The 23,129-nt window shown below is 41.6% G+C and overlaps 1 pseudogene; it reads left to right on the forward strand.

The window, feature by feature from the left end:
• Positions 1 to 5,550: 5,550 nt before the first annotated feature.
• Positions 5,551 to 7,606, forward strand: LOC147001704 (uncharacterized; annotated as a pseudogene).
• Positions 7,607 to 23,129: the final 15,523 nt, after the last annotated feature.

Below are 23,129 nucleotides of genomic sequence, written 5' to 3' on the forward strand. Positions count from 1 at the left end.
GGATGAACCTTAAAGGTAGTTAATGAATGCTCCAAGAGCAGTTGGAGTCACCACAACATTAGTAACATCACAGACAATGCCAGGGCTCTCCAGGTTACAATACAACATCTAGGGAAGGGACTTCTGATATCACACAGGACAGCTCTTGCCTTCCTGCTGAGTACCTCACCCAAATTGACCTGAAGTCAAAGTGGCTTTTCCAGAGAGTGGGATAGATTGCCTTTTGGTACTCAAAATATTAAAAAGTGGCTATCAATCACCTTCCAATGCCAAACGTATCCAGAAGAGATCCTTTGGATCCCCATGCAAATCCACATGAAATACCCAGACTCCAGAATAAGATACTAGGCAATATACAACATTTCTAGATAAAGTGTGATAGATCCCCTTGCAGTACTGAACCTATCCAGAAGAGGTTAATACACGTCCAGCCAGTTTCTATACTATGAGGACTGACCTGGACAGAATGGAAAATGTCACAACTAATGACCAATATATGGTTATGTTGTCCAGGTGTTCTGGAAGATGTTATGTGAGAATTGCAGCCCAGCTGGTTATTGCAGGAAAACAAAAACTGGAGCAAGGATTTGGTTCATGTCCTGAATCTTATTCTACAGAAAAATTTTAGCAACACTAATACATATTAGCAATGACCAATAGCTGTAAGGGAAGTAGTGTTATACTCTAAGCATACATCAGTGACATATAATAGTGTGTAGCTTTTTAAATGTGGAAAAGAAAATTCAGATGAATGGGTAATTATGTAGAATTGGAGAGATGAAAATAAGGCATCTATTTTGAGGCAGTAGGCATTTGTGGTGCATGATTTTACCTGAATCTCCCATGGACAGCATGGTGTATGGAGTGAGGTACAGGTACAGAACAGCTAGGAATAACACACAAAAACACTGTCTCAAAACCACCATGAGAGAGAGAGAGAGAGAGAGAGAGAGAGAGAGAGAGAGAGAGAGAGAGAGAGAGAGAGAGAGAGGGAGAGGGAGAGGGAGAGGGAGAGGGAGAGGGAGAGGGAGAGGGAGAGGGAGAGGGAGAGGGAGAGGGAGAGGGAGAGGGAGAGGGAGAGGGAGAGGGAGAGGGAGAGGGAGAGGGAGAGAGAGACAGGAGACAGAGAGAGAGGGACACACACACACACACACAGAGAGAGAGAGAAAGAGAGAGAGAAGAGACAGAGAAAGAGGGACAGAGAGAGACAGAGAGAGAGAGACAGAGAGACAGAGAGAGACAGACAGACAGAAACAGACACAGAGACAGACACAGAGACAGAGACAGAATGAGACATAGAATGAGACAGAGCGAGACAGAGAGACAGAGACAGAGAGACAGAGGCACACAGAAACATAATTTAGGGACACAGAGAGAGACAGAAAGAGAGACATAATCTCACTCTGGTCTAGACTATTCCCATGAGGAGAACACAAGAGGTATTCATCTACCTTGCATTACTAATAAGATCATACATTATTTGAACATAAACTGAGTCATGGACTGAGTTGGGAAAGGTACAGCAGATCTCTGCTTTGCACACAGAAGTTTCAGTCTTGACAATATCTCTGTGAAAAAAAAACCGTTGTTCTCATCACACTCAGAAGAAACTTTTGATACAAGATGGCACCCACTTATGGGTTTCTAAAAAGGAAATCTAGTTTAGTTCCTTAACTTGATAAGAGGCCTCAACCAGAAACACACACCACACTCTGTTCCTTAGTCAGGAATCAGGAGCATTTTCTTTACAGAGGGAACTTTGACAGAGGATTTCCATCATTGGTTCCATTTAACCATTTAGGTCCAAGAAAAAGAAAGCAGCATTCTTTTTCTTGGTGGGAAAAATTAAATCATCGTTACACAATGATATCATTATTTACATACTAACTTAAGAGAAGGTAAAGATAAACTATTTTAGACTTGAAATACTTACTAATTTTAGAAATGAAGAAGTGGTTCTTAATTATTGATATTCAAATATTTAGGATGGCTTTTGGGATCCAAAGTCAACCTTGACCATGTTAGTGGGTTGTGTACAAGACCAGCCCTGGCTACTTAAGACTATCTAAAATCAGTAGCCTGTCTCCCACAACCATATTGCAAATACATAAGCCACATGCTATCCTGCTCTCTGGTTGGGAAACTATTCTAGGAAACCATTTGTTTTGAAGGCTTTTGCAAAAGGCAAGAATTTACTCTGATGACATTATCTAACCCACATTGCCTTCCAAAGGCCTCATCTTTAATACCATAAATTGTTTCCACTCTTTTGCTACCTCACAATGAGGCTCAAATTTCAAGAAGAGATTTTTCTGGTGGGTGAGGGAAGACTTTGTTCAGACCAAAACAGGTGAGAGGAAAAGCCTGCCAGTGTCCTGACAGCTGGGAAGAGACAACCCTGAGAAAATCCTCCACCATGACAGATAGTAGCAGAGAGAGAAGTGCTGGGTGTATAGGTCATGTAAACTTCTGAATCAAGTGCGTTGTTCTTAATAAATAATGGAGAACTCATGAATGTCAGCTCAGTGTGGCCTCTCAGGACCTTTAGTGACTGAGCCATCTACTCCTTTCCTGTATGAATGCACCAACTATGAAAAATTGAGTTTTTTACTCATTTTTAGCAAAGGTTGACTTCAAGAAATGCCCGAGTACCTCTCCTCCCTGCTCCTTTCTTGCTGAGCCAATGTTCTCTGGATTGTTCATTGACTCCCCAGCATCAGTCTGGACTCAATATATTTCGTCCTGATCTGTCTTCTAAGCTGTTTCAACATTTGATTTCTGTGCCCATAGACCTTGTACTGAGTCTCAGTTCACACTCCAATTCCTAGAGATTTTCCCAGCCTTTCACTGTCATAGAAGTATGCAAAGAATTCATTCACTGCTTTTTTTTTTTTACATTAGAACTTCATAAGTTTTAATTTTTATTCAAGGGAAAACAAAAAGTTACATAATTTGACATAAAATTCTTCCCATATGACACATATCCTTTATGTAACACTAAACTCCCAGTTTAGAGTTTAAATTCATGAATTCTAAGAAATTCACAAAGATGATTTTGATTTGCAACTGTGGAATATGACTGGCAGTATCAGTATAAAAACACTGGGTCCAGCCATGAGTCTTAAATGCTGTGTTTTCATGTGAAGGATATTCAACAAAGGAGTCAGACTTTGGTTCAGTTTGTAAACTTTGCACAAATTTTGTTATGATCGCCTGCTGACAACAGAGGAAGATACCCATAAACAAAAACAACCTTATAGTTTATTAATTATTATTGTTTTGTTTTGTTTTTCTTTCTTTGTTTTTTTTTCCCTCCAGAGCTGTGAACCAAACCCAGAGCCTTGTGCTTGCTAGGCAAGCACTCTACCGCTGAGCTAAATCCCCAACCCCTACTTTAATATTTTAATGCAAGCCATTGTAACTCTTTGGGTCTGAATTTTTAACCAGCTGGTACTTAATGTGAACCATAACCAGGGAAAGTACACAATGCTAAATTAACATAAAACATAAGTTGCAGCAGAAAAGAAAAGAGGACACCAAGAGAGGTAAAATCTGATACAGTCAGCTTCATTGGTTTGGGGGGTTGTTTTTGACATTGCCCAGGTGATTTTGTAATCTAAACCATGACAATTGTCATCTGCTTGGCAACAGTTGTTTTCTAACACTATAATTAAAAATACTACATAGTATAGAATAAGCACTCTTTTGTTATAAGCTATTTGCCACTTACTATTTTTTTGAATTAATTATTTACTTAAATGAATGCATGACACCAAGTGCTTGTTCCTGCAGCTATTTATTGACTATTATTTTTAGATGAGATAAGCATATTAATTACCAGCAAATAAATTGTTTTAAAAAGCATTGCTAAGTGTGAACAGTCATCAAAATGGGGGAGGCTCTCACTTGTATCTTTGGCTAAGAGCCTAGTGATTGGTAGTAATGCTTTTATAAGTATAAAATCTAATAATTTGCTTTGTGTATGTGATACATCTTAAACCATAAGTAAAATTTGCTCAGAAACTGGGTTTTATTTTAGAAGATGCGCTCAAACACAAAATGTGTTTTATAAGTTAAGTTTAAAGGCACATCATTGCTCTGTTTTATTATTTTAAAAAATTACTACAATTCACCTGTAGTAAAAAACCGTTTGCAGTTTTCTATAGCAACTTTTATTCCTTTAACCTTGCTTCATATTGCAACAGAATTAATTTTAAAAAGAAAAAAAAACCTAGGGTGAAATTAGTAACATGGTCTAATATAAAAAAAATCTTAAAAGCAATATTTCCAATTTAAACAGAATTTTGTTGATTTTTCTACAAAGTACAGAAATTGCCCCTCCTGTACTTTTTTCTCTCTCTTGCTTTAAGATGTTTAAAAGTTTTGAGATCTACAGATCTAGATTTGGGGAAATATTGAATTATTTTCAAAGACAGCTATTTTCTTTTACTCCTTGTAGAAAGACTTGAAGACCTTTCCTCCCCTTCACCAAAATTCTCATTCTCACCTAAAGTAGCTGCATCCATTTTTTTCTCAGGTAAAAGAGACATTCTTACAAAGGTTCAAATCTCAAAGTCCTCAATAAAGTACTTAAATTGAGCACTCTTCCTTATGTGTGCACGTGTCTGTTATTTTGCAGTAATTTTTAATACTGAAATTGAATCTTTTTAGCTCTCCAGAAATACCTTGGTGAGCCCTCAACAGTTTCTAACCACTTAATAATTGTGACCCCGCCAGCCCCTTCAAATAGATCCTTAACCACAAGTGTGCTTGGCCATTCCCAAACCATAGCCTCTGTCCAAAAAGAAAAGATAGAGTTTTGTGAGGCAGAAAGGAAGTGAGAGAAAACAAAACAAATGTAGCTCAAGCTGAAAGTGAAAAGTGCTTGGACAGAACAGATTGGTATTTTCTTTTCTGCATGGCATCCTGCCAATCTTCTTCGCCCCCACATCCCACTCCTCAATAAGGTCCGGTTTTTGCATGTAAGAAAATGTTGTTATCTGCCACACCACGGAACCCCCATAAGTACTTTGCTTTATTTTGTTTTCTTCTGTCCTCATCAGACTGATAACCTTCACCCATCCTGTCAACACCCCAACTCTGGGGGAACTTAAGTGTTGGTGGAAACCCTGCAGACCCCCGATGCAGAATCCCACTGGATGCCTTTCATGCCACTTATTTTCAGTAGCTAGATTCCCCCACTAGAGTGGTTGCAGTGAGAACTGGAAATTTTCATTTACCTTTTCCTGGCCCTCCAGGTCCCCAGTTCTGAGCTGCTCACTGGGGAACACAGCCTTGCTTGCTTGCTCCTGAAGGCTTTAATTTGCATGCTCACCCCCAGGTGGTTCTCAGAGGCTAGAAGGTCCAAGCCCCTCTGTCCTCCACTTGGGCCCCCAGCCAGGGCTAGAGCCAGAGGCCCCTGAGCCTTCTGGGTTGCCCATGGGCAGTGCACTCTGCTGTCCCTCCGCCCTCTCTGGCTGTGCCAACCCCCTGCCCGCAGAGTGCCACTCACCTGGGCCACAGTAGTCACTTACCTGCTTCTAGGGGCAAATGCCTGTGGGGGCAGACAGACACTCCAGCTTCGCAGGAGGCCGGCGCCCCTGGCCCACAGGAAAGGGGCCAAAGACTCTCGTGGGTGGGTTGAGGGGCGGGGGTCCCGGCTAGGATCCCAGTGTGTGAGAGTAAAGGGGTGTAGGGGGCTGTGTGGCCCCTCGGAATCTACTTGGGTTAACATTGGGACTGGGAAGGTTATGGGGGCCACCTGGGGGGAGCTAGAGGTCTCCAGAGGAACCTCCCACAGCGGGGACACCCTGATACCAGGGTCCTATGCCAGCTTGAACAGATTTCGTGCATAAAATACTCATATGTTCACTTTTCATCGAGCTTCCCCAAACTGATTCTACTTGGACAGTCACATTTAAAATTGAACGTGCACCATCTGGGTGGGATTCTGTGCTGCAGAATGTGTTTCCGTGCCCCCACGTTTATTTCCCCTGTGCAAGTTCCCTCTGTAGCCTCTCGAAGGGTGTGGGTATGGGCCCCATCTTCCCAACTAAGGAGTAAAAACCTTGGCCCAGGCTTCCTGCTGGTGACCCCTCAGGTTCATTATGCATGGAGTAGTGCACACAGCCCACCATGGTTTAATCCCTGCAAGTGTGCACTCTTGCTTCATGCCCCAAGTTTACTTTTCTTATTTAAAGCTTTGAAGTTCAAATGCACACCCTGGGCAGGAGCAGCCCAGGGCCTGGGGGCACACTCATCCTGTGCATGTGGGCTTTATCTGTGCGGGGGCACAACACTTCTCCCCTTCCAGGGCTCCTTGCTCTCCTACCTCTAGTAGCCCCAGCACTCCCCTACCAGATGGTCTATCCTCCCAGAGTATCCTCCAGGGAGGTCCTCCAAGTCAGAGGCAGAATTTGGTCTCCCACTAAGCTTGCCATACCCCAAAGACCATTTGTGAGAATGAGTCCCTTTCAAATGTCTCCCTGTAGAAAACCGAAAGTAGAAAGAAAGGAAGCAATCTCTGAGCAGATGTCTCACACCCCTATTAGCATACTTGCAGCATTGGGTTACAGGGTCCCAGGAGCCCCATCCCTGTTCTGTGGCCCCACACTGGTGAACCCCAGGTGCTTTCATGCCAGCTTCAGATCTCCCCCAGGTCGCCCCATACCCCACATGACTAGGCCCCCGGAGTGAGGGAGGGCAACGGAGAACAACTATGTAGGTATAAATATTGAGCCATAACATTGATGCTCCGGGCGCCTCCCCTCCCCTGTGCTCTGGGTACACTCTGGGCTGCTCAGCATGCCCCCTCTTGTCCTGCTGCCTCCTGCCTGACCCTCATCCCCCAGGGGCCCCAGCAACCTTATCCTCCGAAGATTGCATGAGCCCTGTTGGGGAAGAAAAGTAACTTGATTTTTCTCCTAGAAACCCAGCCTGATTAGGGAGCCAGGGCGAGTAGAGGGGAGGAGAAGGGAGCTGGTGGAACCCGGTGGAAGTCTCCAGGGCAGACTGATCACGATTTCTCCTCCTGCCTCCTCCTCCTAGGTGCAGAGATTGTGGGCAGACTCTGTAATCACTGAGGAGGGTGAAGTGGTGGGATTGGTGCTCTCCGCAGTGGCAGCGGCCCAGCACAGAGACTTGGCTAGGTGGAGTTTCCTGGAGGCTGCACGAGGCTTGCGCCCAAGGGCAAGGAGGTTGGTCAGTCCTGCCCTGTGGCCACGATTCCGACTCCAGGCATCCCTAAGGCCTGTAAGGCAGGAGTGCACATCCTGGTTCCACTGTGCTGCACCGATAGCCTGCAGCCAGCATGGAGAATGACAGCCTGAGTTTCACCTATCAGCAGTATGAGTGCTTGGAGGAGATCTGCTAAGGCACCTAAGGGTAGGTGTTCAAGGCCCGCTACCTGAAGAAAGGTGGCTGCTTCAGGACTCTGAAGCTCATATGAGTGCAGACCAGCTATTAGGACATGCGGCTCTCCACCATCCGCTAGGTGGCAGTGCTAAGGCACCTGGTGAATTTGAGCACCCCAACTTGGTCAGGTGAGCCAGGAGCCCTGGCTATGGGTTCCAGGAAGGTGCTGGGCAAGGGGCTGCTGGTGGCCTAACTAAAGTTAAGAGTTGAGTTTCCCCAGATAAAACCGGTGACCCTGCTAGACAGCGCAGAAAAAGAGACCAGCTGTGGCTTCCAGGCAGCCAAGCTATTCTGAAGAGCTTTCCTCTGCCTGCCCCAAGGGGTCCGGGGATTGGGTGTCTTTTAGGGACAAAACCAGACAACCCCAGAAATGACCCTCCAGCCCTTACTTAACTTTCCTGTCCTTGGGGGGATTTTTGAGAGACAGAGTGAGATAGTTATCCAACTTGCAGATAATTAGACCGAAACTTTAAGGGTGGAGCATAATGTAAATAAAGTTTAAGAAAATGCAGAAATGTGCAAGAATGTGTTTACCAATCACACCCACAGTGGTGACTTTTTTTTTTTTTTTATATAATTGTAAAATGGCTTCTGATACTCTTAGAAATTCAGAAGTTTAGACTCTGACACCTGGTGTTAAATATTGTTTGAAAAATGTCTTTCAAAGCTGGGTACTGGGAACACTGAACCAGGGAGATCCAAAGTTCAAGACCCTCCTGAGTTACAAAAAACCCTGTCTGAGAAAAGAAAGGGAGGGAGAGTGAGTGGTAGGGTGGAGGACAATTGCTTCTGAAAAGGTTTTCTCATTGTTTCATTTAGTATCTGTGGACTGGTATGATCTAACTTAGAATGTCTTTCTCACAGGTAAGATGTGAGTCTGCACTTAGATTCTAAAGCCTCTGTTTTCCCTGGAAGAGTTGTGCAGGTGGGTGGGGGAGGCACTCCTAACCCACTCTCCTGTGATTGAAGAGAATGGTGTTTTCTTGAAGATGCTGGGATTTCCCCATTGTGCCTTTTCTCGTTCTCTCTTTTAAACATATGCATAGCTGGAAGTTAAAAGGGAATGCACAGACTTTTCTACAAATTAGGTAATGAGTTAACATTCTCAGGTCTTCTTTTTAGAGAGATGATCTTGGCATCTTCATCCTGTCTTCTCATTCCTGTAGGGATTCCTTACAACAAATATGTGCCTACTGTATGCCCTGGCGCGTCCCAGGCTTGATGAGCCAATAGTGTCCTACACACAGATTTGCTCTACTTTTATGGTTCGTAATCTTGAATTCTGGAGCCTTTGTCAGAATAAGACTGTGCGGCCAGAGTGTTCCCATTCCACAGGTGAGTTCTGTTTGTCATCCTTGTAGACTGTTTGAATCTATCTTTGGAGAAAGTATTCCATGGCCACTGTGTACTCCTTGAGATTCGTGTTTACTCCTTCAGGTTAGTCCAGCCTTGAGTAGACTTTGAAGGTACAGATAGAACCAGAGGCTGATGAACACCTCTTCCAAATGACTAGCTTGTCCATTCACTGGTTTTTAAGCTTTGCCCATGTTATTTTATTTCAGGATTATCAAATTGACTCCTTTTCTTTGATTTCTGGAGGTCATCTGCAGACTTTGAATGATAATCCCACTCAATCTTATATAAAAGCACTAAGGTTAGTTGTCCTGAAACTACTTAAGCAGCTACTCAACATCCTGTAGGAAGACAAAACACGAAATTAAGTTCATATAATAGCGGACAATTTACTCCAAAAGAGAGAGCAGTGTTTGTAGACAAGAGCAAACAGCCAATAAGGCTCAGAAACCAGTGGGGCTCTACAGTCTGGAAATGGGACAACAATGTATGGTACCGTGCCATTCCTGACAGACATGGTCAGAATTCCTCCTCATCCTTAGGGAATAAGCCACCTCCAGATGAAAATTAAAATTGTTTCCTTCAACTACCCTCCCCAGCACACAAAGAAACCTGTCTTGATTTATACCAGGACAACCAGGTTAGGAACATTAGCCAAAACCTTCTCAAGTCTCATAATCTCTGGATAATTTAGAAGTTCAGTTTATTTATTATTTTTAAAATATTTTTAAATTAAGTATCTTCATTATTTACATTTCAAAAGTTATTCCATTTCCTGCTTTTATCCCTAAAACCCCCAGTCCCATCCCCCCTCCCACTGCTCACTAACCCGCCTATTACAGCTCCCTGGTCTTAGCATTCCCTTACACTAGGGCATTGAGCCTTCACAGGACTAAGGACCTCTCCTTCCATTGATGACCAACAAAGCCATCCTCTGCTAAATATGCAGCTAGAGAAACAGTTCCCTCCATGTGTACTCTTGGGCTAGTGCTTTAGTCCCTATGATCACTGGAGGTACTAGTTGGATCTTATTGTTCCTCCTATGGGGCTGCAAACCCCTTCAGTACCTTGAGTCCTTTCTCTATCTCCTCCATTGTGGTCCCTGTGATCAGTCCAATGGTTGGCTGAGAGCATCCTCCTCAGTATTTGACATGCACTGACAGAGTCTCTCAGGAGGTAGCTATACCAGGCTCTGGTCAGCAAGCTCTTGTTGGCATCCACAATAGCACCTGGGTATAGTGACAGTATACTGAATGGTTAGACAGATGGAGCAGTCTCTCAGTGACCTTTCATTCAGTCTCTGCTCCACACTTTGTCTCTCTGTCTCCACCCATGGGTATTTTGTTCCCCATTCTAAGAAGGACCAACATATCCACACTTTGGTCTTCCTTCTTTTTGAGCTTCCTGTGGTCTGTTAATTGTATCTTCAGTATTCCTAGCTTCGGAGTTAGTATCCACGTATAAGTGAGTGCATAACATGTGTGTTCTTTTGTGATTGAGTTGCCTCACTCAGGATGATATTTTCTAGTTCTATTCATTTGCCTAAGAAGTTCATTAATTCACTGTTTTTAATAGCTGAATAGTACTCCGTTGTGTAAATACATCTCATTTTCTCCATCCATTCCTCTTTCGAGGGACATCTTGTTTCTTTCCAGCTACTAGCTATTATAATAAGGCTCCTATGAACACAGTGGAGTATGTGTCATTATTACATGTTGGAGCATCTTCTCGGTATATGCCCAGGAGTGGTATTGCTGGGTCCTCAGGTAGTACTATGTCCAGTTTTCTAAGGAACCAGGAAACTGATTTCCAGAGTGGTTTTCAATCATCAGTGGACTCATTTCCCAAATAAAATGACATAGACTAAAAGACTGGAAAAGTAAACAGCACCCGGGATTTTGCTGCATACAGGATATGCACCTCACTGACAAAGACAGATACTATCTCGGAATTAAAAGCTGAAAAACAATTTCCCAAACAAATGTTCCCAAGAAATAAGCTGAAGTAGGCATTCTAATATCGAATAAAATGGACTTTCAGCTTAAAGTTTTCAAAAAATGTAAGGAGAGCACTTCATATTCATCAAAGGAAAAATCTACCAAGATAAACTCTCAATTCTGAACATCTATGCTCCAACTGCACAGGCAACCAAAGCCATAAAAGAAATTTTACTGAAGTTCACAGCACACATTGTAACTCACACAATACTCAAGGTAGACTTTAGTACCCCACTCTCATCAATGGTCAGATAATGGATAGAGATTCTAAACAGAGACACAGTGAACGTAACAGAAGTTATGAAATAAATCAATTTAACAGATATCTATACAACATTTCATCCTAAATCATAAGAATATACTTTCTTCTCAGTACCTCAGGGCACCTTCTGCAAATTTGACCGTATAATCGTTCACAAAGCAGGCCACAACTGATTAAAAAAAAATTGAAATTATCTGATGCAACCGATCAGATGACCACGGTCTAAGGCTGATCTTCAATAACAACAAAAACAACAGAAAGCCCACATACACATGAAAGCTGAACAATGCTCTCCTCAATTATAACTTGGCCAAGGAAGAAATAAAGAAAGAAATGAAAGACTTTTTAGAATTTAGTGAAAACGAAGTTACAACACACTCAAACTTATGGGACACAATGAAAACCATGTTAAGTGGAAAACTCATAGCTCTCAGTACTTCCTAAAAGAAACTGGAGAGAGTATATACTAGCAGCTAGACAGAACATCTGAAAATTCTAGAGCAAACAGAAGCAAATATACCCAAGAGGAGTAGATGCTCTGAGATAATCAAACTCGGGGCTGAAATCAAGCAAATGAACAAAAAGCACTATACATGAATCAACAAAACCAGAAGCTGATTCTTTGAGAAAATTAACAACATAGAAAATCCCTTATCTAGACTAACCTGATGGCTCAGAGACAGTATCCAAATTAATAAAATCAGAAATGAAAGAGGAGACATGATGACAGAAACCAAGGTAATCAAAAAAAAAAAATCAACAAATTCTACTACAAAGATGTATTCAACAAAACTGGAAAATATGTATGATATGGACAATTTTCTTGACAGATACAGGCAAAATTAAATCAGGATCAGAAAAAACCTATGAACTGTCCCATAACCCCTAAAGAAATAGAAGCAATGGGTAAAATCTCCCAACCAACAAAAGCTGGGGACCAGATGTGTTTAGTGCAGAATTCTTTCAAACCTACAAAGAAGACCTAATACCAATTCCCTTCAAACTATTCCACAAAATACAAACAAAAAGAATAATACCCAATGTGCTCTATGGAGCCACAGATACACTGATACCAAAGCCACATAAAGACCCAACAAAGAAAGAACTTCTGAATTTCATTTATGGATACCAGTGCAAAATTATGCAATTCACTTCTCAAAAACCAAATCCAAGAACAAATCATTAAGATCATTCGTCATTATCAAGTGGACTTCATCCCATGGATTCAGGGATGCTTCAATATACAGAAATCCATTAGCATAATCCACTATCTAAACAATCTCAAAGAAAAACACTACATGATCATTTCATGCTGAGAAAGCATTTGACAAAATTCACCATCTATTTATGATAAAAGTCTAGGGAAGATCAGGAATTCATGGCCCATACCTAAACATAGTAATATCAATATACAACAAATCAGTAGCCAACATCAAACTAAAGGGAGAGAAACTGGAAGCAATCCCACTAAAATCGAGGAGTAAACAAGGCTGCCCTCTCAGTCCCTACCTATTCAATATTGTACTCAGAGTCATATCCAGAGTAATTAGACAACAGAAGGAGGACAAAGGGATACAAATTAGAAAGAAAGAAGGTAAATTACCACTATTTGCAGGTGATAGGATCATATACTTAACTGAACACAAAAGTTTCACCAGAGAATTCCTTCTTTTTTCTTTCTTCTATTTTTTAATTTTTTTCCTTTATAATTTTAAACTCCAGATTTTATTCCTCTCCTGGTCCACCCCCATACCATATCCCATACCTCCACCACATACCCCTGTGCCACAGGATATCCCCACCCCCACGCCCACCCAAACCAGAACTTTGAACTCTCTAGGGCCTCCATTCCCTTGAGGCTTATGTGCATTTTCTCTGACTGAATGCAGACCTGGAAGTTCTCTGCTGTATATATTTTGGGGGCCTCATAACTGCTGTTGTATGCAGCCTGGTTGGTATTGCAGTGTCTGAGAGATCTCCAGGGTCCAGGTTTACTGAGTGTTCTGGTCCTCCAACAGGGTTGCCCCCCCCCTCAGCTTCTTCCATCTTTCTAACAGGGGTTAGCAGCTTTCCATAATTCAAGCACAGGGGTCAGCACACAACCAATGGTTAGAAGCACTGTCCACCAGAGAACTGTTAAACCTGATATACAACTTCAGCAAAGTGGCTGGATATAAATTACATCACACAAATCAGTATCCTTCTTTTACTCAAAAAATAAACAGGGTGAGAAAGAAATTAGGGAAAACACATCCTTCTCAATAGTCACAAACAAAAGAAAATACCTTGAAGGTGACTCTAACCAAGCAAGTGAAAGATCTGTATGACAAGAACTTCAAGTCTCTGAAGAAATAAATCTAAGAACATCTCAATAGATGGGAAGATCTCCCGTTCTCATGGATTAGCAGGATTGATATAGTAAAAATGGCCATCGTGCATCTACAGATTCAATGCAATCCCCATCAAAATTCCAAATCAATTGTTCTTATACTTAGAAAGGCAATTTGCCAATTCATTTAGAATAACAAAAAAAAAAAAAGTCTTAGAAGCGTAAACAAAACCATCACAGGAGAAAATTTGGAGACAAGATGTGGAACAGAGACTGAAGCAAAGGCCATCCTGAGACTTCCCACCTGGGGATCCATCCTATATACAGACACCAAACTCAGACACTATGAAAGATGCCAAAAAGTGCTTGCTGACAGGAGCCTGCTACAGCTGTCTTCTCATAGGCTCTGCCTGAGACTGATAAATACAGAGGTAGATGCTTGCAGCTACCCTTTGGTCCTAGCCTAGAGTCCCCAATGGAGGAGATAGAGAAAGGACTGAAGGTGTTAATGGGCTTGCAAACATAGGAAGAACAACATCAGCCAACCAGATACCCCAGAGCTCACAGGGACTAAACCACCAATCAAAGAGTACATATGGAGCAACCCATGGCTCTACCTACATATGTAGCAGAGAATGGCCTTGTCAGACATGAATGGAAAGAGATGCCCTTGTTCCTTTGAAGGATCGATGGCCAAATGTAGGGAATGCCAGGGCAGGGAGACAGCAGTGGGTGTGTGAGTGGGGAACTCTCTCATAAATGCAGGTAGAGAGGGTATGAGATAATAAGTTCTGAACCAAAAACCAAGAAAGAGGTAAAATTTGAAAAGTAAGATTAAAATATTTTAAAATAGAAAAAAAAAGAAAGAATTGAAGGCCCAGAAATGAAAACACATGTATGGACACTTGATTTTTGACAAAGAAGACAAAAATATACAATGTAAAAAAGAAAGCATCTTCAATAAATGTACTGGTGCTACTGGCAGTAAGTATGTAGAAAAATTAAAGTAGATCCACATTAATCACCATGAATAAAACTCAAGTCCAAGTGGATCAAAGACCTCAACATAAAACCAGATTCACTGAATCTAATTTAAGAGAAATTGAGAAAAAGCTTCAAACTCACGAAATAGGGGCAATTTTTCTAAACACAGCTCTAATGGCTCAGGTCTAACATCAAAACTTGATAAATGGGACCTCATGAAACTGAAAAACTTATGTAAGCCAAAGGGCATAGCTAATAGGACAAATAGGCAAACTACATATTGGGAAAAATTCTTCACGAACCTTACATCCTATAGAGGACTAATATCAAGAATATCTAAAGAACTCAAGTAGCTAAACACCAAAAGAGTAAAGAACCCACTCTGAAAATGGGGTACAGAACAATACAAAAAATTCACAACAAGGAACCTTGAATGGCTGAGAAGAACTTAAAGAAATGTGCAAAGTCCTTAGTGTTGAGGAAAATGAAAACCAAAGTGACTCAGAGATTGGTATAAGGCAGTATATTTTCCAGTGAAGAATGGCTAAGATCAAAAACTGGCGAAAGCACATGTTGGTGAGAATGTGGGGAAAAAGGAACAACCCTTCATGTCCTTTGGGAGTGCAAAGTGCTATGACAACTATGGAAATCAATCTGGAGGTTCTTCAGAAAATAGATCTGCCTGAAGGCCAAAGACTTACCTTTGTGGCCTATGCCCTCCTACTTTCATGTTTCACTCAATGGCTTAATTATTTAGATTGTCCTATTGGTCTACGACATTGATCTTGGTAAACATTTGGTCTCTTTTATTCTCAAACAGTTCTCTGTCCTCATACATTTTTGAGGTACTCCAGTCGGAGGGACTTATATTTACCTAATTTTCTCAAAATTTGGGGACTTCTAATACTTGGGGAAACTGAGTTTCAAAAGCACTTTAGTGTCTAATGCGTACAAATCTGAGTGTTTAGATATGGTAAACCTCTAGGACATACTTTATGAAAGCAGCGGTATATTATGTCCCCTTTGTGACCTCACTTAACTTTGCCATGTATGTGGGCTGCTGTACTGCTACTCTGAGAACAACTGGAAACTCCTGGAATAGATGTCTTTTGTCTCTTTGCCTTTGTCAGGCTTAGGGTACTAATGGGAGTTGGTTTGGTGTAAATATACTCTCAAGAACATTAACAAAACCAGGGCTTCTTGTGGACCGTCTCAAGGAAGTACCAAGTTCCAGGACAGTTCTGTATGAAGTTCTCAAAGCCAGGGAAATGGAACAAGAGGAAAGCCAAGCAGAAGGCATCCATTTCCAGCACCTTCAAAACCTTTCCACAGGACAGGGTAAGTTGGCTTTGGTAGAAGAAGAGATGTCCTGAGATAGTTGTCCCTGATCTGATCAGAGAATAAGAGTTCATGAATATCAGGGAAACATTGTGGGTGTGGGATTGCAGTGAGCAACATGTAATGTGAATAACTAAAAATTATATTAATACAAAAAGAAAATTAAAGTATTTAACAAAATAGGGCAATGTGTGTTGTTTAACTAACTCTAGTATGTATATATTCACTGGCAAACACTTCAACATCTAGAGTGATTAGATGTTGTAAAGTAGGGTGCCTTTGTCATTGACACATAGTGTGTACATAGCAAAGATAAATAAAATGGAGGACTTGCACAACAAAATCTTTTGATAGGAGAATTCTCTCCTAGTTCCAGACCTTCCTAGGAACAGAATTTAGCATTACAATACATAGCAACAGATGGAAACTCAATGAAGTTCTTAGAGTAATGAAGGTGATTTAAAATTCCTTATGTAGTCAAGGATGCTCCTGAACTCCTGATTCTGACCCGCTCTCCCAAGTGCTGGGATTTCAAGCAATGGTGTGAGATGTCAGTAACTCCAGTTTCAAGGGATATGAGGCCTTCTTCTGAGTCTCCTGACACCGTGTACCCACATCATGCATGGAAATACATGGTGCCGAAAAACCTGTCCAAATGTGGGCTATGCATCTTACTATATATGAACTGGTGGGACAATTTCCTTATAATAACTACGTTTAGTACTCTTCTGTTAGCCTAGTCAGAATCCCCAAAGCAGATTATTAATTATTCCCCTGGATGCACTTTCCTTGTAGCTGAATGATGGATGGCCCGGGTTCTACAATTTATCTGTGAATATTTTCATTATCCCCTCCTACAAGTACAAAGTTCCCTTAACAGGTAAACCTAAAACCTCCCAACCTCAGGAATTTATTTGACTTGATCCTGAATAAAAAAAACATAATCTCCACCAACTGTTTAGACTGCATTGATTTCATAGCATTCTATCTGCCTGTGCCTCTCCTGGTATTAAAGGCAAGTGTCACCATACTAGGCTAGATTATTGTGTCTTGCAAGATTGAACTAGATCATCTGGGCCACTATAAAGTGATCTTCTGGTACACATAACAGGAAAGTAGGACCATATCCCTGTCATGTGAGGGTCCAGGGAACAAGGTGGTACATGATTAATCTATGTGGGCTGAAAAGAGAAGGAGAATGTTCTTCAGAGGAATGAACTACAGCAATGGCTGTTTCTTCTTGACCTTGAGCCAACTCCACTGTGTATATTCAGAATAGAAAGCAATTGTCTCAGCAGCAAATTCACAAGACAGTGACTTTCTTTACCCTCCATATGCTGCCTAGACCACAGATCCAAAGACCTTCTAATAGTGGGAATACCTTCTACCTGGAAAACTGTCAGTCACTCTGTTCTAAGCCTCTGCCTGCACCTCACATTCCACTGTCTACTCCCAGGTCAATATAATCGTTTCAAAGCCTACTGCTGTCAGCCGGGGCATATGCCTCCATCTTAGGGTACTTTGTACTTTCCAACTGGTGTCTGCTTAAACCTAAGAGTGCTAGCACTGTAAATCGTTTCACTCTGTGTCACTGATAACTGCTATTTTGTCAGAGGAAGATATTATCATATGGCATTACAGGCGACCCGGAGCAGCTGTGCATCATCCATGCCAGCATCCTCACTAAAGCTGACTCTAACATCTAATGAGGATTCAACAGGACAGAGGAATTATTGGGAATTTCATCACAGTTTTTGTCTCTTTGAGGTAATCAGAGGTAGACAATAAAACAAAACAATAGCAACAAAGAAACAGCAGTGAAACAACAGCATCAGCTACAGTTGGCCATGAATGTATAGAAAACCATTTTGAGCAGTTTGGAACTCATGATGTTCGAACCTCAGTTACAAGTTCCCTGTATCCATAATCCCTAACCTGGGTTTCAAGTGATGGTCCCATGCCGGCCTCCTTGGTTTCTCTCGCTTCTGGACAACAAAAGTAAAAATAAAAAAGTACTGAATCTCTCAAATGGAGCACAGAGTCATATACTTACATGTGTGTATCAGGTGGAAATTTTTCAGTGTAAGCGAGCCGTGGGAAAGTTGAGATGCTGTGGGCTAAGACCTGGTTCCCCCACCTACATGAAAGTCAGAGGACAACTGATAGACTTTTTTCTCTCCTATGATGTGGATCACAGGGAAGGAACTCAGGTCTCTATGCTTGGTTGCCTTACCTTTATCCACTGAGCCATCTCATCAGCCAATCACCACAGACACAGAATTTAATAATCTGTGTATTCCTATTTACATTCGGGGTTATAACACAACTATGAAAACTTTCCCCAGTGAATATATCTACTCAACTAGGGGCAATAAATGGAGTCTGGGCGGGATCTATGAGAAGGGTGGCAGACTTTAAAAGCCTCCATGGAGCCTCACAGTTTTTTTTTGTCTCCAAGAAGTCTGAATGAGATGGGGCAATTTTTCCTTCTCTTTGACCTCCCAGTGCTATGATTGAACCTAATAAAAGTCCATGCTCCCTGAGTTACATTCCAGGCCTGTAACTTCATTCATCTGCTACAACAGCTACAAGGAAAGTGGCAATTTGATACTCCATAGTCAGTTTGGATGCTACAAGATTGGTCCTTGAGAATGGTTTTCAGAATACTTTCAAGACTAGGAATATCTATCTGAAAGAGAAAAGGAAGTGTCTCAGTCCACACTGCATACTCAGGACAGTTTAGTCATTTAAAGAGTGATGTCAAGCTGTTATCTACCTGCTCAAATAGCATTACTAGATATCAGGTTAAGCTGCCTGACAGATAGCATTTACCAAAACAGCCAAGCACTACACTGAAGACCTACAAGTGAATAAGGCTCAGGACCCACCAGAGAATTAAGAGATGGACAAGAAGACCCGTATCACTTGATAATGATTGGTTTCCTGTGTATTTACAGGTGACCCTTTCTGTGTCAGAGTTAGCTTAGAAAGAGAAGGTGTCCAAAGACAGTGAGCAACTTAACACATCCCCCAGTCATTCTCAGGCTTCTGCTTTAAAGCCCTGGTTTGACAGCACCAGTTTGGGGATTCGGGGGATGAATTCCTTTACACATTAAGTCTCTGACTCACATTTAGTCTCAGAAATGAGATCTGTTCTAGGAGACCTTCACAAGCATGAAGCATCCACTGGAAGAAATACTACCTCAATAAACTCTGAGATCTAGTGTGGTTAAGATCAATATCAACCATCGCTCTCCCTTCCTAGCCTTGCACAGACATGCTCTCCACCATAGGCATGTGACCTCTATTTCAGGCTCCATCCATGCAGGAGAGTTTGAAGTTTTATCACAACACTGGTGAGCTGGCCTTAAATGGTTATTCCTTCCTCCATTTCTACCCACTGAGGAACTTCTCAATTCTGCATTTCATCAAGTAGGCATTTCATGCCTAGTCTGCCTGGTTATCCTACATGAGAGGTGACAGATCTGCTCAAGCCTTGACAATTCTATGGCATTATCTTGAACCCACAACAGATCTGCATGGGTGCCAGGTAACCTAGGAAAATTAGAATTCCTTCTTCAAGCACCTGAACCTATAGGTCTCCATAAACTTCTATCTTTGATTTTGGATGATCTTGTTCAATTGAAAACCACACAATCTTGAAGGACAAAGAAGAAATATAGTGTAGATACAGGAAAGAAGTCTCCTCCATTAAGAGCATTTGTCTATCCAACAGAGGACCCAGAGGGCAGCTAACAATCCTATTAATGAGTCTCTGGGTTGAACACGATGCCCTCTTCTGGCCTCTGGAGGAATTGCATGCATTTGGTGCACAGATGTGGTCCAGAGGCGTTTTCTAGAGCCCCCTCTGGGATCCTGTGGGGGTCTGCCCCTCCTGCCTGGCTGGCTTGCTTTTGCAGGTTTTGCTGGTACCAGGTGCGGCTTGCAGTAGGTAAAACATACATATATTAAAAAAATAGCAATGCTCCAAATTCAAACAAATAAACAAAAACCATAAAGGCATCAAATGTGTAGTCACACTAATATTACCTAAAAAGAAAGCCCTATCTCAACATGTATGGGAAATCTCCACATGGATAGTAGGGAGGTCTTTTTCTTAAAGGTCAGTATTTCTGCTTTACAGTTATCACCAATGCTATATTTTGAGGAAATGAGAAGCAGATAGCTCTGGGTTACCTGATTTCTATTTTTTAATTAGGTATTTATTTCATTTACGTTTCCAATGCTATCCCATAAGTCCCCCACTCGCTCCCCCATCCACTACCCCACCCATCCACTCGCACTTCTTGGCCCTGACTTTCCCCTGTACTGAGGCATATAAAGTTTGCACGACCAATGGACCTCTCTTTCTTCTAATGGCCGACTAGGCCATCTTCTGATACATATGCAGCTATAGACACGATCTCTGGGGGGTACTGGTTAGTTCATAATGTTGTTTCACTTATAGGGTTGCAGTTCTCTTTAGCTCCTTGGGTAATTTCTCTAGCTCCTCCATTGGGGGCCCTGTGATCCATCCAATAGCTGACTGTGAGCATCCACTTCTGTGTTTGCTAGACCCTGGCATAGTCTCACAAGAGACAGCTATATCTGGGTCCTGATTTCTTATGAACCCCAAATTAATATTCATTTCCTAAGAAGCTTTAGAGCAATACAGTTGTGACTCTTATTAATGTGTGCCACAGACCCTCTGGGCCCCTTTGTCTGCAGGGAATGGGTCTTTAGTCACCTGTGGGCAAAGCATCGGATGAATGACAAACAGATGCACACAGGAGGGGTCTTGTGGAATCTGAATGTAATGCCAATTCGAGCATCAGACTTTTTATGCAGAAGACAATAACGAAGTTGGGTGACATACTCGCAAGGTACAAATGAGGTAACCGTATGCTTAATGACTCTTACACAGAACAGAGGAATGAAAACACAAAGACTGGCAGGAACTGGGCAATAAAATAACTGAGACAAAGTCAGCCCTATCTAAGATCAGCTATAGTCTTAGAAGCCTGGTGTGAGATCTTTTCACTCCTAGGGCAAGGGCTTTCACACCCAAGTCATGGTTCTAACTAGGGAGTTCCATTCTAGCTAACCATCTCATGAATAATGCAATACTCTAAAACCACAGCCCTAAACTACTTCCTAAACCATTGTAAATTCCTGTATATGGGAGCGACTTGACTTTTATTCTAAGTGATAGTGTAGTACCAGAGGCTATTCTGAATGTCAGTGAATAAGCAACATTCTTACTGAATTTCAAGCCCATGGTCTTGCTCAAGGACGTTCTAGGACTGTTGGAACACTAAGGCTTTAGCTATGTCAGAATTCAATCTTAAAAGGCATTTATAATAAAGAGAGCACGTGGATCCATCCACTAGACTAACGTGGGAATGGAAAATTAATGTATGGGTTAAAGAGAAAGCCAGACTCCAGGAGCAAGTTTCTGTGAAACTCTTTTTGCTTCATGAGCAGCTTTTATTTAGGCATCCCTACCTGAAAAGCTGACTCGACCAGAGTGCCATGGCAAATGTGGTCAGCATGACTATTACAGGAACATGTGAATACCATATACCATATTTTAGGGGTATCTAATTATATGACCTAAAGGATACAGTATAAATCCATTTTCTATCATGAAGTGCTTATTCACAGAGTAGGCCATGACATCCACACACCCCAAAATATACCCTTGTGAAGCACTGGGAATTCATGATTTAGACCATGATGCCTGGAGAGTACAGAAAAACATCTCTGCCTGTGAATTCTGGAGCTCCAGAAGTGTGACACCATAGCTGGCTAAAAATGCTGGGCTTGAGAGTGTAGGCTTTGAACTTGTTTCCTTATTGTTGGTTTGTTTTTCAATTCATAAAAATGCAGACATTTCACTCGGTACTGGCATAAAAAGAACCTCTCTCTACTCAGCTGGATCAGTATATGCAGTGTATATAGCTTTAGCAAAATATCAAAATAGTGACCAGAAAAAAGAAAGAGAAAATAAATATCAAATCCTCAAACTAATGCAACCAAAAACGCTAAGCCTGTAAGCAAACAAAACCCAAATAAACAGGGGCAGTTTAGTGGTACTGAATTACAACAAGTGGTCAGCCATGAAGACAAGGTAGAAAGTTTCAGATGTAATAGCTATCAAGGCAAGCATTGCCGTGTTTCTTTGGGGGCTTTGTAGTTTAAGACTTTGTAAGACCAAGGATGACACATGTTACAGGATTTTGCTCAAAGTCTTTTAAATTTACTTAACTCACATCGATTAAATATTCTTGGTGGTTGGTGAGGACAAGTATTAATTTACAGTCTTAGACATTTTCTCCTGAATTCTGAGCAGCTCTGGATGAGCTTCTGCCTTCTCTGAAGCACTGCCAGGTGCAACCTCAGCAAGAGGGGAAGCCCATACACCTCTATGTGGAAATAAACTACCCCTGCTTACCAGCAACATCATCTAATCTCTGCTCAGGTCTTTCAACTCCTAAGAAGATGAATATCTTCTTGATGTACATTAATAATTTTGTAGCATAAATATAATATAATATAGCATAACCAATATAGTATAGAATACAAATTCTTGCAACCTAAGTGTTCTCAATGCTTTGTCCTGGAGCACATAGCTCCCCTCCCCCTTTTCCTGACATGTACTACACACAGCAGCACAGACCTGAGTATGGTATTGCTCCTTTCTCTCTGAAATGGCTATTGAGCCTAATGAACTCAAAGCTTTGTTCATCCCCAAGTCTACACATTAGCTGCAAATAATGAAGTTTCTTAGGTTCTCAGCTTGGAGCATGATAGAAATTCTTATTGTCCATAAACACTTATTTCTTATAGTGATCTTGTCCAGCCCTACAACTTGGAGAAATGAATGACAACAGTTATACACTACAACCAGTAGAATCCTCTGAAAAGCTCTTTTGCCACATGATTTGCAGTTACACCTTTTCAGATAATCCGTCTGAAAGTCTAAAATGTATTCTATTGCTGCCACTATGAGGATGAAATTTCCAGGGTTTGGACATGCCTCAACTGCCTCTTGCTCCAGGCCTGCTTCCCTCAGCCCCTAGCTCTCTGGCCTCACAAAAATCAATAGTCTATGATTCATTAAGAGACTCTTGGAGCCTTCTGACTAACACAGCCAAAGGATGTATTCCATGCCTTATATTGGGATTTTTTGTTCGATAGCCTATGGCTCTGGGGAAGACTTTTTATCCCAGTAGCATAATTCTCTCTCTCTCTCTCTCTCTCTCTCTCTCTCTCTCTCTCTCTCTCTCTCTCTCTCTCTCTCTCTCTCTCTCTCTCTCTCTCTCTCTCTCTCTCTCTCTCTCTCTCTCTCCCCGTGTTACTGTGTGTGTGTATGTGTGTTATACAATTTTTCGTATATGTAAATTAATATGACCGCTTAAGTCATATTAATTTAGTGTTAGTTTTTCCCACA

The sequence above is a fragment of the Mus caroli genome, unplaced genomic scaffold (genome assembly GCF_978045245.1).
Source record: "Mus caroli unplaced genomic scaffold, Mus_caroli_1 scaffold_12, whole genome shotgun sequence".
NCBI lineage: Eukaryota > Metazoa > Chordata > Mammalia > Rodentia > Muridae > Mus > Mus caroli.